General features: G+C 38.7%; 1 pseudogene; it reads right to left on the reverse strand.

The window, feature by feature from the left end:
- Window positions 1-15509: 15509 nt before the first annotated feature.
- On the reverse strand, window positions 15510-18224 carry LOC104668638 (annotated as a pseudogene).
- Between the last annotated feature and the right edge of the window lie 389 nt (window positions 18225-18613).

Here is an 18613-nt window from a genome sequence, read left to right on the forward strand (position 1 = left end):
TTAATTAATTTATTTTTTATTATACTTTAAGTTCTAGGGTACATGTGCATAACGTGCAGGTTTGTTACATATGTATACTTGTGCCATGTTGGTGTGCTGCACCCATCAACTCGTCAGCACCCATCAATTCGTCATTTATATCAGGTATAACTCCCAACGCAATCCCTCCCCCCTCCCCCCCTCCCCATGATAGGCCCCGATGTGTGATGTTCCCCTTCCCGAGTCCAAGTGATGTCATTGTTCAGTTCCCACCTATGAGTGAGAACATGCGGTGTTTGGTTTTCTGTTCTTGTGATAGTTCTATGCCCTCTATTCCCCAGAAGCCATTAGACCTATTTTCCCCTATTTTATCTTTGATCAGTTCTTTTCCTGCCTATGAGTCTTACTATTCTAAAGAAAACCTAAATGGATTTCATCAGAGGCAGCATGACTTGAATAAGCAAAGATTTTGGAATCTGTCAGATTGTAGTTTAACAACTCTCTCTTGCTAACTCTGGACTCATAGGAAGCTACTTACATCTCAGAGCCTAAGTTTCCTCTTCTAAATTTTTGAATAATCAAAATGACTCCCCTAAAGGATGAAGACTAAGCAGATCACATGCATGGAAAACTAGTGGATATAGTCATGTCTGCTTCCCACTAACGATTTTAGGAAAGAACAGTGGACATGAAATTGTGAGGAATTAAATGCTCCCAAGTTAAAATCTTAAGATTTCTTTGTCAAAAAATTTAAGTGCAATAGTCTCTGACATTGGTTTTCTCTAGGCTTTCAAACAAAATAGGAACACATTGCGTATTCATATATTTTTTAGCATTTTCTTTCTTATCAGGCTCTTTATAAAATTCTAATTAGTTCTTTTTAAAAAAATAGTATCTCCTTATGGAAATTTAATTACGACAATTAGAAATGTAGACTTTTGAAATCTAAGAGATTTCTAACGTGTTAGTTAATACAGCAAATTATTGCCTGCATAACGTCATTTTTTTCTGTGTACCACTCAAATTAAAATATCTAGCATGAGAAAACAGAGAAGCAATCTAATTTATAACAAAGTCTAGTTCTTAAGCGAAAATAAAATATACATATATCTTATAATTTCATTAAGAAAACCCAGAAAACAATAAAAACTTCAGAAATGAGAGGGAGAAATCAATCACAGATGTGTACAATTTCGAAGAAAATCAGAAAACATGATGTAAAACTCTTCTGATATAAAAATTTCAATGACATTAATATTACTTTAACGTAAGTTATCAAATGTGACTCAAGTATTGTCAGAAAAATTGAACGTAAAATAACCTAAGAGAAATGAATGATGTTGAGAGGAGACTCTCTGCAAGCAACTGTCACTGTCATCTCCAATGTCAATGAACACAGAAAATTCTTATGTTGAATTTTTTAACCATAGGAACAGATATCTCTAGTTTAAGTTTTCTGAAATTATAACAAAGGCTAAAAACATTCAGAATTTATTCTGTGAGGCTCATTCATGAAAATAAGTAGACCTGCAAAGGAAAAATACTCAGAAGTAAATAAACAAGTCAATCTGTGGAGAAAATAATCCACCATGTTGAAAGAGGATGGTAAAGATGGCTCAATATTAGAAAATTGCTACTGTCTCAACTGATGGCCTAAGTGCTTTCACTAAGAAGTTCAAAAACAATCAGAACAGAATGATCTCACCACAAAAGCCACCAAGTTGACCAACCCACATGTAGTTTGAGCCCAGTTCTCTCCTATTATCCTAGGTGAAGCCTCCTTGCCTCTATCTTTTCCATCCTACTTGATTTTTTATCTCATTGCCTAATCAAGGATTTTGATTCTGCACATGATCCTTTTGTCTCCTGAATCTTACCTGTGTGCTCCATGGGATTATTTCAAGCAGCACAAACTTACTGAAACAGCTCTCAGTTTTACTAAGGTCTCCCTAAGGCTCTTAATTCTTCCTTACTATGACATTATTTGTCTGCCTTCCTTATTGCAAAGTTCTTGAAACATATACCTATAGCATTTCCTCCATTCACTCACCTCCAATTTTTCTTCCACATTCATTATAGAGGCTTTCATACTTTGCACTCCAATTTTGTGATGGTCATCTTTGACCTTTATTCCAGTCAGTTTAGGAATCTGTTTTCAATCTTGCATCTCTTTTGACCTCTGATCAATGTATCACTATTGAACATATCCTTCTTTTTGTAACACTTTATCAACATCTCCAGGGATGTCTCAATGTCTCATATGGTTTCTTCTACTTCTGCTGCCTCCCTCCTGCAGCTACAAGTTTATTGTCTCTCAAATCTGTTTCATCTTGGTAAATAGCATCTATAATCATCTACGTGATTTAGCCAACTGCAAGTCATTCTTGACTCTTCTTCATCACATTACATCAGGTCAAATAGACTATGCTAAAGTTCAACCTTCAAGTATGTTTCTACTGCAGCAATTTTTTAGCACCATCATCACTATCTGCCCATCTAAGCAAGCCTCATTTCTACCTTACTCCAAATTGCAAATCTATTTTTTCTCAACAGTTCCCCACTGTAACTATTTAATAATCATATCACCCATGTATCTTTTTTAGTACACTTACCCCTCTTTTACATTGTAAGAACAAAACCTTAATTTTGAGTGTGGTCAAGTTCATTAGGGTAGAGCTACCGTTCTCTGAACGTATTGACTGCTCTATACCTAATTGATCCAGCTATAGCCACACTGGTCTTCTTTGTTGTCATCTCCTCCTGCTCCTTCTCCTTCTCCTCCTCCTCCTTCTTCTTCTTCCTCTCCTCCTCCTTCTTCTTCTTCTTCTCCTCCTCCTTCTTCTTCCTCTCCCCCTCCTCCTTCTTCTTCCTCTCCTCCTCCTCCTTCTTCTTCTTCTCCTCCTTCTTCTTCCTCTCCCCCTCCTCCTTCTTCTTCCTCTCCTCCTCCTCCTTCATTTTTCTTCCTCTTCTTTCTTCTTCCTCCTCCTCCTCCTTCTTTTTAATTTCTCCTTCTCCTCCATCTCCTTCTTTTTCTTTCTTGAAAACATATGCTTAAATTTGCCTTCAATTTTTTATTTTTTTAAGACAGAGTCTCACTCTGTCACCGAGGCTGGAGTGCAGTGGCAAGATCTTGGCTCACTGCAGCCTCCACCTCCCAGGTTCAAGTGATTCTCCTGCCTCAGCCTACGTAGCTGGGATTACAGGTATGCACCACCACGCCTGGCTAATTTTTGTAATTTTAGTTGAGACGGGGTTTCACCATGTTGGTCAGGCTGGTCTCGAACTCCTGACCTCATGATCCACACTCCTTGGCCTCCCAAAGTGCTGGGCTTACAGATGTGAGCCACTGTGCCTGGCCACCCTCCATTTATTTTTAAACTTTATTTTTATAAATATATGTGGTTCAAAGGTAATTTTGTTATATGCATAGATTGAATAATGGTTAAATCATGGCCTTAGAGTTTCCATAATAAGAATAACAAACATTGCATTTACTAATTAATGTCTAACTCTTAATTCCTTCCCACCCACTCACTCTTCCAAGGCTTCGGTGTCTATAATTCTACCCTCTATATCTATATAAACACATTTTAGCACCTACTTATTAGTGACAACATGTTATACTTGACTTTCTGTATCTGGCCTTTTTCACATAGCACATTATCTGTCACGTCCAGTTCCATTCGTATTGCTGCAAAAGGAGTGATTTCTTTCTTTCTTTATTTTTTGCAGAGTAGTATTGCATTGTGTATATATCACAGTTTCTTTACCTACAAATCCATTGATAGATTTCCATTGTCTCCATACTTAAGATTTCCTAAGTATCCATTGAGGGTTTCTTAGGTTGATGCCATATCTTTGCTATTGTGTTTCAACAAACATAGAAGTGCAGATTTATTTTTCATATACTGATTTCATTTCCTCTGGGTAGATATCAGTAGTAAGATTGCTAGATTGGGCCGGGCGCGGTGGCTCAAGCCTGTAATCCCAGCACTTTGGGAGGCCGAGACGGGAGGATCACGAGGTCAGGAGATCGAGACCATCCTGGCTAACACAGTGAAACCCCGTCTCTACTAAAAATACAAAAAACTAGCCGGGCGAGGTGGTGGGCGCCTGTAGTCCCAGCTACTCGGGAGGCTGAGGCAGGAGAATGGCGTAAACCCGGGAGGCGGAGCTTGTAGTGAGCTGATATCCGGCCACTGCACTCCAGTCCGGGTGACAGAGCGAGACTCCGCCTCAAAAAAAAAAAAAAAAAAAAAAAAAAGATTGCTAGATTGAATGGTAGTTCAAGTTTTAGCTCTTTGAGAAATAATACTGTTTGCCATAGAGTTTTTACTAATTTACATTCCAATCAGGGTGTGTGGTGTATAAGAGCTCTCCTTTCTCCACATCCACGGTGTTTTATTACTAGGATTGGTACAGGGAAACACATACTCCTTCAGTGTCTAGGCCAGGTTATAAGGGTAATCTGCAAGCAGCAGTCTGCATGACTTAGGTGAAAACGTGATCTGAACCTAGAGTCTATCTTGCTTTATAATGTGTGATTATTCAGAGATAGGGTATGTAAGACACTGTTTGTATTCCCGCACTGAACCCTGCAGATGTTAAACCTGGGCTTCTGGATAATCATTGGACCATTTCAAAATGGAGAATATCCTTTAGTCCTGGGAAATGTATTGCATTGTTTCACTGATAATGTCTTTCTCAATTTCTGGTCAATTTGTTTAATTTAATTGCATCCTATTCTGTATGAGCATGGTGTCTATTCTTATCTCTCTAGATATATTAACTATCATCTCCTAAAGTTTTCATTGCTTCTTGTCTCCGTTTTTTTTTTTGCATTCCCTTTTTTTCTTTCTGTGATTCTCACTTGATGGAGACAGGCTTCAATTGTCTGGTGATCCTTTGATTCTGTTCATACTTAAGAGTAGACACTGAGACAGTCAGAAAGCTGTATGCAAATTGCAAGAGTTTTGAGGAGTCATTGCTTTATAACAGGGTGATTGGACACCCAGATAGGTACTTTGTGAAGACCTCCAGATGCTGCCTCTGACCACAGGCTGATTCTTTGGAATTATCCACCTGTTTCCTGACTTTCAAGCATCATACTCACTGCTGGCACTTTGGAGTTAGTCTGGATAAGAATTAGGGTCTCATTTTATTAGAGAAAGCTGGATTTTGCAAGTAACTATCTAACTGTTAAGTAGCAGAGTTAGAATGAGAATGCACAGTGTTTTATTACCATGTCCGCACAACACTCCAAGGAAGTAAACCCTCTTTTAAACATATCTGCTTACCTGCTTCTTATATTACCTTATGAAAACAGTTATGTTGCTTTGTATCACATATAAAAGAAGTTGTGATTGCATTTTTCCATAAACTTTGAAAATGAGTAATTAAAAGTTTCACAACACCCCCTGACATTGCTAAAACAGTGGGAAGCTGAGGCTACAGACACTTGAGTTTAGGCTAGTGAGCATTGTCTCCTTCTACAGCCCCAACCACTGACAAAGTAACACCAGCTCTGGGGCCAGGATATGGAAGATGCTCTCAGGCAAAAGCCTAGTATCTATGCATATGATATACAAATTTATCTTTTGATATATAGCTCTCTGACCAATCTTTCTCTTGAGTTTCTGACATTTTAGATTTCTTGTGATAAATGAATCAAAACTTAGATCACTTTAAATGGTATCTTTAAATTTAGCCAGTGTCTCCCAAGACACCATGTAGCAATCAGATGTTTGATTTTGAGTATTCCAGAAGGAGAACGATGGGTAAGGGTATGGAAAAGAATTTTTAAACAAGATATTAGCTAAAAATTTGTCAAATCTACCAAGATATTGGGACATCCAAATATAAGACCTCAAACATATACAAATTGAGATAACCCCAAGGGTTAAAATATCACATAAGAGTCAAAATGTCAACAGTCAAAAACAAAGAGAATGCTCTAAAAACACTAAGATAAAAGCATTAAGTCATATATTAAGGAAGCCTCATCAGATTAGGAGTGATTTTCACAGAAGAAACTAGACAGGCCAGGAGAGAATGTAACGATATATTCAAAGTGTTCAAAGAAAAAAATTCTGCCAGCCAAAAATACTATCTCCAGCAAATAAATACTTCAAAATGAAATAACAATAAAGTCTTTCCCCAAAATCCAAAGCTTGAAAGAATTGATCACCACTAGATCTGCTCTACAAGAAATGCTTAAGGGAATTCTATACCTTGAAGCAAAAGGACAATATATACCATCATGCAAACACAAGAAACAAAAATAAGTTCAAAGGGGTCAAAATAAAATGGTAATGTGGGTGCCAAACAATTTTCTAGCAGAGCTCCCACATAATTTTCCTTGCTTCATGAGATAAATGACCAGGAGCATTGCTGTGGTGAAGGACTCTGATGAAGCTCTCCCAAGCATTTTTCCACTAATGCTTTCTCAGGACATTCTCATAATAAGCAGCTTTTGTCATTCTTTGGCCCTCCAGAAAGCCTACAAGCAAAACACTGAGAGATTTCCAAAAAACTTTTGCCCTAATTTTTGCCCTTTTGCCCATCCACTCTTGCTTTGACTGGACCACTTATACCTCTCAGTAGCCATTGCTTTGATTGTGTTTTGTTTTCAGATTGTATTGGTAAAGCCATGTTTTAATTCTCATTATAATTCTTTGAAAAAAGAAACTTCAGGATCTTGACACCACTTTTTAGAATTTTCAGGGAAAGTTCTGTTCTCATCTGTAGCTTATCTTAGTGCAAGAGATTGGGCATCCGTTGTGTGGAAATTTTTTCTCAATTTTAGTTACCAGTTAGAATCATGTAAGTTGAACCAATGAGAAGTCTGCAGTGTTGGCTATTGTTTGTACTGTTAATCACCAGTCCTCTTCTATTATGGTATCAACAAAAGAAATTTTTCTTTGCAAATTAATATGAGTGGTCAGCTGCTGTAGGCTTTATGTTCAAAATCATCTCATCCCTGCTTAAAATGAGTTATCTATGTGTGAACTTCTGATTTTTTTTGGCCCTTGTCCTCATAAACTTTTTGTAAAGCATCAATAATCTCAGCATTCTTCCACCCAAGCTTCACCATAAATTTGATGTTTGTACTCGCTATAGTTTGAGCAGAGTACATGTTGCTTTTATAGAGGCTTAGACTTCTTAATGCTACAAGGTAGATCCTGTTCAGACATGTTGTAACAATGTAGTCTGAGTTCATTTTGGTTTAAAAAATGTTGGAATCTATGCATAGTTGTTTAAATATAATATGTATTTTTCATGAACTTGTTAAAACCCAACATATCACAGGAAGACTTCCTAATACAGTAAAGTTTGCTATGGACACCTTTGCAATTTCCAGGTGACTAGGCAGATTTTTGATTTATCTGTTTTTCACCTGGCATAAGTAGGGACGTGTTCTGAAGATGGAATATATTACTACTTGCCAGATACTCTCTGGATACGTGAAAAATGAAACAGTTGTAACTGTGCTTCATGTGCATTAATTACAGCAGAGAGTTGTTGCTTGGGCATAGCATGTACTCTTATTATTGGGATAACCTGTACCTGGCTTCACCAGACACTATTTGACAGGAGAAATGAGATGTGCAGTCCAGACTACAAAGCTTATGGTAGCCCTTCAAATAGGCAAGAAAGGTCAGAGAGAAGGAAGTGCAGGGCAGACATGCCTTACTCTCCTTCTCTGAATACAGGAAGACAGCAGAAGATGCTGTTAAATATCAATCAGTTCAGGCCTTCTCCTGATCTTCTCCAATGTTTGCAAAGAGTGCAAGAAATTTGCGTATCAGGAAAGAATAAATATTAGCTATAAACTCATGGGAAACAATCGGAACAGAGTTTACTGAAGAGCTGAAAGACCCAGATAGGGTGGGTAAAGCAAGAACCATACTCTACCAACTCAGGCACCTGTAGATGAGTCAAAGCCCTCAGTAATTCACTTGCTTTCTAAAACGCCTGCAAACTTAACATGTCTCAAGTAGTGTTCTTGATTTCAACATCCTAAAACTTCTCTCCCCCAAAATATTTTGTTACACTTACCTAAGAAATTACCACAGAGTGGTGTATTAAACAACAGAAATTCATTTTTTCACAGTTTCATTGTGATCATGGTGTCAACAGGTTCAGTGTTTCTGAGGCCTGTTTCCTTAGCTTCTAGACATCTGTCTTCTTCTATGTCCTCAAAATGGACTGCCTTGGTGCACGTGCATATTTGGAGTCTCTCTGTGCATGCAAATGTCCTCTTGTTCTAAGAACACCTATCAGATGGGACTATGTGCCATTCTAACAGCCTCATTTAAACTTAATCCACACATTTCAGTCCTTGCCTCCAAATATGGTCATTTTCTGAGAAACTGGGAGTGCAGGCTTTCATCATATGAATAAGGCGAAACAGAATTCAGCCCATGACACTAGCCAATGTCTCCTCAGCCAATGACAGCAGTTTCATTTTGTTGTTTAAATGTATTGGATTCATGTCTGCCTTTCTCTCACTGAGGCCTGGTCCATGAGCAAATCCAGCATGCTCACCTCTAAATACCTCACAATGTAAACACTTGCATGTTCTCTTGTCCAGGGCTATGGTTCATGCCATGATTATCTCTGCTGGAGTATGTTGAGAGCCTTCGCCAGGTCTTGGTAACATTCTTGTTACATCCCATATCAGATATCTCCCCACAATAGCCAGAGGGGCCTTTTACTAGTGAAAATCAGATCATATCACACTGGTGCTTCAAATCTACCAGTTTTTTATTGCACTGGTAATAAGATTTAAATTTAATATGTCAGCTCTTTCATATCCACATGTCTTCCTCTTTCTTAAAGAGTGGAAAATTCTTTGAACAGGATAGAAAGTAGAATCTTCCTCAACTTCATCATGAACTAATTTGTCTGCAATACAAAAGGATTGTCTACCAGGAAAGATGAACATGATGAGAGAGGATGGACTTGTGATGTGATCAAGCGAATTGCATTGAGTCCTGTGGTCTTAGAGGAGTTTGTGTGAGTTGGTAGAATTCTTGTGCCCATTGAATCAACTAAACAATTAGCAATAAAACAAAAATGTCTCTGAGAATTCAAATTTGCATAGATAAAATCCTGGCTACACAATTACGATACTGGTCCTTATATTTTAATATTATGTTTTGTCTTCATAAACACATTTCACAATTATTTTAGGGTATTCATATTCTATAAACACATTGTAGCCATGACTGATTATGATAACAACATTTCTTAAGCATATACTATATGCCATTTAATTTTCAGAACCAGCTTATAAGGTAGGAATAATGTTTACCACCATCTCAATTTTATAGGTGAGCTGACTGAGGTACACACCAAGTTTGTTAGAATGGTAATAAGTGGTATAGATGGCAGTCAGTCTTCAAAGCCTATGTTTTTGCCTACTGTACTCTACCACTTTCTTGCTATTTCCTTATATATTTGTTTACTTCCAAGAAAATCAGAAGAAACCATGTCCAGAAAATAAATTCAGGTACAAGTAATAGGAGATAGGTAAGGTAAAACTTGTCCTGAGACCTTAACAGGTGAAGTAATAAAAACTCTTTTCCTGAGTAATTAAGTTTCTTTCTAAATCATAAACACACTAACACAGGATTCCCCAGTTCTGTCTTTATTTTCATCTTTACATAAAGTATACTCATTAGAATGTGGACATCTTTGGGATACCCATGTTTCCTTCCCACAGACAGGATAGGTGATCTTACTCCTCTCAACTTTGTTTCAGTAGTGTGTGTGGAGATAGTTACCCAGGATTTGGTAGAGTACTACTCATTCAGTTGATTCTCTTTACAGAGAAGTATCCCATTTTTCCTCTGGTGCCACAGTGAATTTATTGCCTTTTCAAATTCTTCACCTGCCCCATCAGGCCTGGAAGAGCATATAGTTCAGCCTGTGCCCACTTCTATAATTTCTATGTTTTATTTATGGCTTGTTTTTTAAAAGTATTTATGAATGAGAATAAAAAGAATGAACAATACCCTTTGATTACGGTATTTTTGTGGGGCCCACTGTAAATGGCAGGGCCCAGGATAGGAGACCCCCTTGAAATACAGAGTGCCCAAAATAATAAATGGGAAAGACCCACATCAACTTATATCTAATTAAATTTTAATGGTAAGAAAGAGCTTGAAGATTCCACTTTGAAAAAGAAGTCATAGAGAAGATACTGAGAATCAGAAACTAAGTGGAACAATAGAAGTCAGAAGACAGTCCAACAGTGTTTTTTGTTGTTGTGGTTTCATTTTGTTTTTGTTTTTAGATGTGTGTTTACTAATTCGAACTCATATGGGTTTCTGTGTCAGTCCATTTCTACCACTATGACAAGACCATAGACTGGGTCATGATTAAAGAACAGAAATTTGTTTCTCAATGTTCTGTAGGCCAGGAAGTCTAAGATTAAGGCATCAACAGATTCAGTGTTTGGTGAGGGCTTCTCTCTGCTTCCAAGATACTTCCTTGTTGCTGTAGGGGGACAGCAGTTTAAAAATTCTAAGTAAAAATAACAATCAAACTAGAATCCTATATCCAGTCAGGTAATCATTTAAGTGTGAAGGTCACATAACACATCTGCTGACATGAAAAATCTTGAAATATTTTGCTTCTCATATGCTGAAGCTATGCTAGCAGGTATTTCACAGAAGAAAACCAAGAAAGAGAAAGACACTAACTCAGGATAGCATGATCCACTTACAAAGAAAAAATGGAATTTTCCAGGACAAAAGCCAATTATCTGACTTTTGAGAGTGAGGAAAATCGTACTAAGAGAGATTTTGCAGGTCTGTTGGAAGTTGAAAGAAGACTTAGATGTTCTTAAAGCAAATAATTGAGAAAACAGATAATTATTAACTTTGTGCTTGGGCATGGGAGTTTTGCAAGGAAAGAAATGTAAATGTAATTAACCTGTAAATTCAGGTACACGGTAGTGTTGACATTGCTGACTGTAAGATACAATTGTGAAGACAAAGCAAAGAAAACCTCCTCATTCCAAAAAAAAAAAAAAGAAAATTATCACTATCGAGGAGACCTCAGTAGTTGGAGTTGTCATCTGACTTTCTAGCAGGGTTAACTAGGAGGGATCAGAACCATGCCTATCACTCACCACTCTGGTCTCCATATTGGAATCAACTCTAGAACAGTGAACTTGTTACACAGGTTATGTAGGGACTAAAGAATAAGAGGTGAGTGACTTTTCCTTCTCCTCTCTAGGTGCTTACTCCTCTGTTGTTCTCAAGGAGAGAGATGCTTAGAGATTCACTCCATAGAGAAGTTTCACATGGTAGCTGTGTGTTCTCAGTGCAAGTGATGTGTGAGAGAGAGAGACGGGGGGTGGGGGGGGAATTGAAAAACAAAAGGAGAACCACAATTTTTTTTTATAACTTAATCTCAGTGGTAACATACCACCATTTCTGCCATATTTTATTAGTCACACTAACCAATCATGATATAATGTGGTGGGGACTACATAAGAGTGTTAATATTAGATAGTACAAATATTGCATAAGGCTATCTCAGAGTGACAACAATTTGATAAATAAATGAAGCAGATTTAGTAGAATAGGCGATTCTGTGTATTCAAAGAAGGCTTTAATGTGGTAAGATGTGAGCATATTTGAATAAAATGCAAATACATGCTTGATAAAGTTAGGAACAAACTTGGTATATTGGAAGAATGTTAAGAAGGCCAACCGAGTGTCCAAAGAAATCAACAGATTCAATGCAACCCTTATCAAAATACCAATTTCATTTCTCACAGAGTTAGAATAAAATAATCCAAAATTTAAGCAAAAAAAGAGCCCAAAGAGCCAAAGCAATCCTGAGCAAAATGAACAAATTGGGAAGTGTTACATCACCTGAATTCAAATTATACAAGACTACAGTAATGAAGACAGGATATTACTGGTGTAAAAATAGGGATATAGATCAATGGAACAGAATAAAAGATCCATAAACAAAGCTACATATTTTCAGGCAACTGATCTTTGACAAAGCAGACAAGAACACACACTTGGGAAACATCACTCATTTCAATAAATAATGTCGAGAAAATTGTATTGCCATATGCAGAAGAATAAAACTGGACCCCTATCTCTCACATCTCTCATATAGAAAAGTAACTCAAGATGGATTAAAGACTTAAATGTAAGATGTGGGCTAGAAGACAGTCATACAGCCAACAGACACATGAAAAAATGCTCATCATCACTGGCCATCAGAGAAATGCAAATCAAAACCACAATGAGATACCATCTCACACCAGTTAGAATGGCAATCATTAAAAAGTCAGGAAACAACAGGTGCTGGAGAGGATGTGGAGAAATAGGGACACTTTTACACTGTTGGTGGGATTGTAAACTAGTTCAACCATTATGGAAAACAGTGTGGCGATTCCTCAAGGATCTAGAACTAGAAGTACCATATGACCCAGCCATCCTATTACTGGGTATATACCTAAAGGATTATAAATCATGCTGCTATAAAGACACATGCACACGTATGTTTATTGCGGCACTATTCACAATAGCAAAGACTTGGAATCAACCCAAATGTCCATCAGTGACAGACTGGATTAAGAAAATGTGGCACATATACACCATGGAATACTATGCAGCCATAAAAAAGGATGAGTTTGTGTCCTTTGTAGGGACATGGATGCAGCTGGAAACCATCATTCTCAGCAAACTATCGCAAGAACAGAAAACCAAACACCGCATGTTCTCACTCACAGGTGGGAACTGAACAATGAGATCACTTGGACTCGGGAAGGGGAACATCACACACCGGGGCCTATCATGGGGAGGGAGGATGGGGGAGGGATTGCATTGGGAGTTATACCTGATGTAAATGACGAGTTGATGGGTGCAGCACACCAACATGGCACAAGTATACATATGTAACAAACCTGCATGTTATGCACATGTACCCTAGAACTTAAAGTATAATAATAATTAAAAAAAAAAAGAAAAGAAAAACAGGCTGGTTGCAGAAAATCAAATACAACACGTTCTCAGTCATAAGTGATTGCTAAAGAATGTGTTTTCATGGCTGTACAGAATGAAATGATAGACAATGAAGACTTGGAAGTGTGGGAGGCAGAGGGATTGAGTAGTGGGATATTAATTAATAAATAGAGTGTTTGTTATTTGAGTGATGAATACCCAAATGTCCTGACTTAAGCACTAGTTAATCTATGTAACAAAATTGAACTCACAATACATGTACTTATGCAAGTAAATTTTTTTAAAAATTAAAGAAAATCTAGGCATACTGCTCCCCAACCCCCGCCAAAAAAGAAGATGTCGACCAGTATAGCCATAGCAGAATGAATTAGGTATAGAGCAGCACCCAATTTCAGAGATAGTTAGGGCTTAATACATAGGACTTTAGCACAGTTAAAAATTAGCATCTTGTTCTTATAGAGTAAAAGAGGTGGCCACCAACTGGAAAACATAGAAAGGTAATATAAATTTTAAATGGTTACTGTGGGGAATTGACTGTTGGGAAATAAGTAGAACTGGTATTTGGCATAAGCTGCACATGAGGCTTGCTTAGATGGGCTGATAGAAATGAAAGTGATGAAAATGGCTGCAGTAGGAAATTATTTTGAAAGTTGAACTTTACAATGATGATGTAGGATATTTGACTAGATGTAATGTGATGTAAAAGGAAAGGAGAAAGGTCAAAAATAAATCCTAGTTTGCTTAATTAATTAGATGAATTCGTTATCAAGATGAAATAGAGTTAGAAGAGGAGTAACTTTGTAGTTGTAGAGAACCCTACAAAAGAGTGGGTGGTTCCTAGATAGACTGATAGAGTGTACCCCGAACAAGGTATGATCAATAGTGTTAAACTGCTGGGGAGTCACAGGAGATGCAGGATTGAGAACTGACTCCTAAAATGAGTGGAATGGAGGCAGTAGATGACCTTGACAGACTTGGAGTGGAAAGAACAAAAGCATCTATAATGTGTGTGGAAGAAAAAATTGGAGGTGGGGGGATGGGGAAATAATCACATACATACGTTTCAAGAACTTCTGCAATAAAAATGGCAGACACATAACATGGTAGGAAAGAAGCACTGAGAGTCTTAGGAAGACTTCTGTAGGAATGGGTGATGTTTCAGCAGGCTTTGGCTGACTGAAGTACTCCCATAGAGCATAGATAAGAACCAGGAGACAACAGGGTCATATGCAGAAGCAAAATCCCTGATTGGGCAATGTGGTTCAGAATCAAGTGGGAGGGTAAGAGATAGGGGTAGGGAGGCTTCACCTACGATAATAGAAGAGAAACCAGAGAACTGGGCTTGAACTGAATGTAGGTTGGTCAGCTTTGTGATGGTTATGGTAAGCTCTTCCTCTTCTGATTTTTCTGAACTCAGTGAATTCTCTGAGGCTATCAGTGAGCACAGGGTAGTTTTCTAATATTGAAACTTCTTTGCTTGAGAAGCAGACATGCCAATCTCTGCAAGGTTTTTGGTTATGTATGTTATCTCATCAGTCTGCATCCTCTAATGTCATCATTATGATTATTCTCATTTTAGATGTGGAAATTGAAGCTCCGAGAGTCGAAGTAGCTTTTTAAGAGCTCAGAGGTAGCATGAAAAACAGTTAGGTCTTAACTAAAATCTGAGTTTCCAAATTCTTTGCTCCTTAAAATCATGCTGCCTCCTTGATGAAATCCATTCAGGTTTCATTAAAGAATAGTGAGAAACATAGGAAGGGAGAGAAGTGATCACTGTCAAAAATACGGTAAATGGGATAGAGAGGGTTCTGGGGATAAGAAGCATAGAACCATATTCATTCCCTTGAAACCAAACTCAGTTTCTTAGAAATTATAAGGATTTCTTTCAGCTTCTGGAACTATTTTGCATTTGTTGTGGTTTTTTGTCCTTAATATTACTGGAATATCAGTGAACACACTGAGAATAATTTTAAAATTTCAATTTGTGCTGTGTAAGTCAGGGAAGGGCCAGGTGTGGTGACTCATTCCTGTAATCCCAGCACTTTGGGAGGCTGAGGCAGGCAGATCACCTGAGGTCAGGAGTTTGAGACCAGCCTGGCCAACACTGTGAAAACCCATATCTACTAGAAATACAAAAAGTAGCTGGCTGTAGTGGTGAGCGCCTGCAATCCCAACTATCTGAAGGCTAAGGCAGAAGAAGAGTTTGAACCCAGGAGATGCAGGTTGCAGTGAGCCGAGATCACACCACTGCATTCCAGCCTGGGCGCTAGACTGAGACTCACTCCATCTCAGAAAAACAAAAAAACAAAAACCCAAATAGAAGTCATGGAAGGAGAGAAACAATAAAACATTTTTTTCAGGGAAACTGGCTAAATGAGGATTAAGGAGGAGGGAAGCTACCAGGAAACATCGAGGAGAAGGGGTCCTAGGTGCTCTTACGTTGTGTTCTTGGTCCTCAGATTCCACATTCACAAATAGAGAAAGACACCACAATCAGAAATTGCAAGCTGATGATTTTATTGGTATACTGAAGTAGAGCTATGACCACCTTCTTCCAATGTCACGGCTTTTGAATCATTTGAATCACTGTCATCTTCTTATTCATTTCCTGAAACAAACAAACAAGGAAGTTCACAGACCAGACTTGACAGGAAATGTCTAATTCCTCCCTGACATTACTGCAGTAGAGTATATGAGAGCCCATCCTCTCTCCCCCATCCCTTCTCCCTCCTGTGATTCCTTCCTGATTTTTTATGTGTTCACCCTTTTGATGCCCTTGCACACAATGTGCTAAAAATTGTTGCTTACACGATAAAGACAAAAGGTCCTTCTTAGCTTGTTATGACTTGTTGAATTTGTTCAGGGATATATTTACACAGATGGTAACTGGAACATGTTCTGTAACAGTGAGAAGTTGAAACCACCCTCAATGTCTAGTGACAGGGATTGGTTAAAGAGATCATGGCACAGCCACATCATGGAGTAGCATAAAATTGTAAAAACATACAGAAAACCACTGAAGAGATCTACTTGGCTTCCAAAATTGATGTGGAAATTTTCAAAGAAATGTATTTTTTAAATGACTAACATATGTACCTGCCTATAAGTTATAGTATTAATTCTGAGGGAAAAATATTCTAAACGTCTATGTACACATAAATACTTCAAAGAGAAGATGCCATAAGTTAACAGTGTTGGTTTTCTGAAGGAGGGAAGGCAGGTAGGATGAGCTATGCCTTTAAATTTAGCTTCATATTTTTCCATTCCATTAGATACTTTTTTGTCAGCTTAATCATGTTCTTACTGAAAAGGAAGAATTTAAAAAATGAGACACGATTTAGCTGCTGAACGTTCAGGGACCACTTGGCAGGAATACTGGACTAGAGAGGCTGATGTGAGGCAGGACTGAGCAAACATTGCTCGGGTGAAAACTTTAAATGGGAGATCTCTGAGTGTGTGGACAGAAAACAGAGCATCAGAGAGAACATGGCACTACTTCCTCGTTGCCAACACAATTTAAGACATTATTTGGAATGTTGTTTCTCAACATCAAAATTCCTTAAAGAGTTTGTTAGAAATACAGGGTCTTCCTACCCTACTCCAGAGTATCTGAATACAAATCTTTAGAAATAGGGTCTAGGACAATACTGAGGGCTTTTAGTTGATTCATTGGCACAATAATGCTGGAGAACTGTAGCACTTAGAGCCCCTTTGAAGAATAACCTGGAATCATACCTGTCATTAAACCCTGGATTACTGGGGAGACTGTCCCCAGGGAGGTCTGGGTGGTCTGCCACCTTGAGGAGGTGGAGGTGGTCCCTGGGGCTTTCCAGCAGGAGGTGGCTGAGGCTCCTGGAGATTGCCTCCTGGTGGGGGTGGTCCTTGTGGCTTTCCAGGAGATGGGGGACTTTGAGGCTTGTTGCCTTCTTGTTGAGGTGGTCCTTGTGGCTTTCCTGGAGGAGATGGGGGACCTTGGGGCTTGTTGCCTCCTTGTGGGGATGGTCCTTGTGGCTTTCCTGAAGGAGCTGGGGGACCTTGGGGTTTCTTGCCTTCTTGTGGGGATGGTCTTTGCTGAGGCCCATCATCTTGGTTTCCATCACCAGCAGGGGCTTAGGTGGGAGTCCTCCAAAAGCAGGTCTCTGAGGCTTCTCATCTGAGCTCTGATTTGAGTCTCCTCCATCTGTGTGAAGTGACACCAGAAGAGCTGAGCTCAGTGATAGAAGAACCTCCTTTCTTTATACCTCTCTGTCCTTAGTACACAGCCCCTCTCTCCCAGAACGTGCCTCTCAACTACTAACAGCCCTTTTGCTCAAGGTTTTCATAGGCAGAGTTCCCTTTAATCCATATCTGGGTCATGAAAAGTTTCATTTCTTTGTGCCTAGGACAAGTATGTCTATTTTATGTTAGGCAAAAAATAAAAATATACAAAGTGTTCTTGAATATGTTAGAATTCCCAGAGGGGAGAAAAGAAAAGGATGAGAAACATCAGTAATGCAGCCAGTTATGATCCCAGCTACCTCAATGACTTGCTGACTGAACTCCATGCCTGGGCACCTGAGACCTATGTGAGCACTAGAGCTGGTGGCCCAGGCTCCAAGACCCAAGTAGAGAAATACGAAGAGAGAGAAGAAAAAGAGTGAAAGCCCACACAGGATTCACTGAATAGTTTCAGCAAATTTTATAAGCTATGGTGACACAGCTGAGTGGGGAAATGCACACATTTGTCTCTGTCTAACTAAAGATATAGAAATATCAGAGCCACTCATTGTCATTTTTCTCTCCCTCACAGGTAGTATATCGATGTGCTGGGAGTGGTATGTGTAAGATTGTATCAAAATGATTACTTCTGGTTACCCCTATAGAGAAAGTGTGTGAACATAAGCAATGTATTTACAGGAGAAAGAGGGCATAAGAACACCAAAATATCACACTGAAATACCAGATATGGACAAACTAAATTAGCATTAAGGCTTGAGGGATCTTAGGGAATACAAAAAGGGGCTCTTCTATGTTGAGTTTGTGGTTGATGTTCAGGGTAGTAACAATCCTGCCTCCACTGACATCTTCCTTCTCTTCCAGCAGCTTCACAGACAGTGGTTGATGAGGTAACTCAGGGTATGCACGAGATGTGGTCAGAAGTCCCTTTTCCCTGTAGAAGACCGTGAGCCCTGCAAGATTTGCTATGTAGCTTTTCTCCTTATCCTGTGCTTCTTTTCTAGATGTCAGCCAGGAACACTCTCCTTCCATAATATCAAGTAAATCCCAATAAATTCTCAATCTATTTTGACTCTCTTTTTCTTGTTAGGAATTCGTCAGTTCTCCAGTGTCTTCTTATCAACACTTTATTTTCAGGAATTAATTAATGTTACTGCCACTAAACATATAGGCAATCTTCATGCAACCTCGATTCTGGGGATCATGAGCAGGGCCACCAAACTGAATAGCAGAGATGCCTAGGTTACATGACAACAGGAGTGGGTTGGCTCTTCCCCAGGCCAGGAGTGACTGCTGGGAGAGGACAGACAAATGGACAGTGTCCTCATTCTGACTCCTCTTTATATTGAGAGCCTCTCAACTGCTTCCCTTTCCCTAGAGTTCCACTCCAGAGTTCTATGGCTTCAGTGAAAATGCAAAGA

This window comes from Rhinopithecus roxellana, chromosome 10 (genome assembly GCF_007565055.1).
Source record: "Rhinopithecus roxellana isolate Shanxi Qingling chromosome 10, ASM756505v1, whole genome shotgun sequence".
Taxonomy (NCBI): domain Eukaryota; kingdom Metazoa; phylum Chordata; class Mammalia; order Primates; family Cercopithecidae; genus Rhinopithecus; species Rhinopithecus roxellana.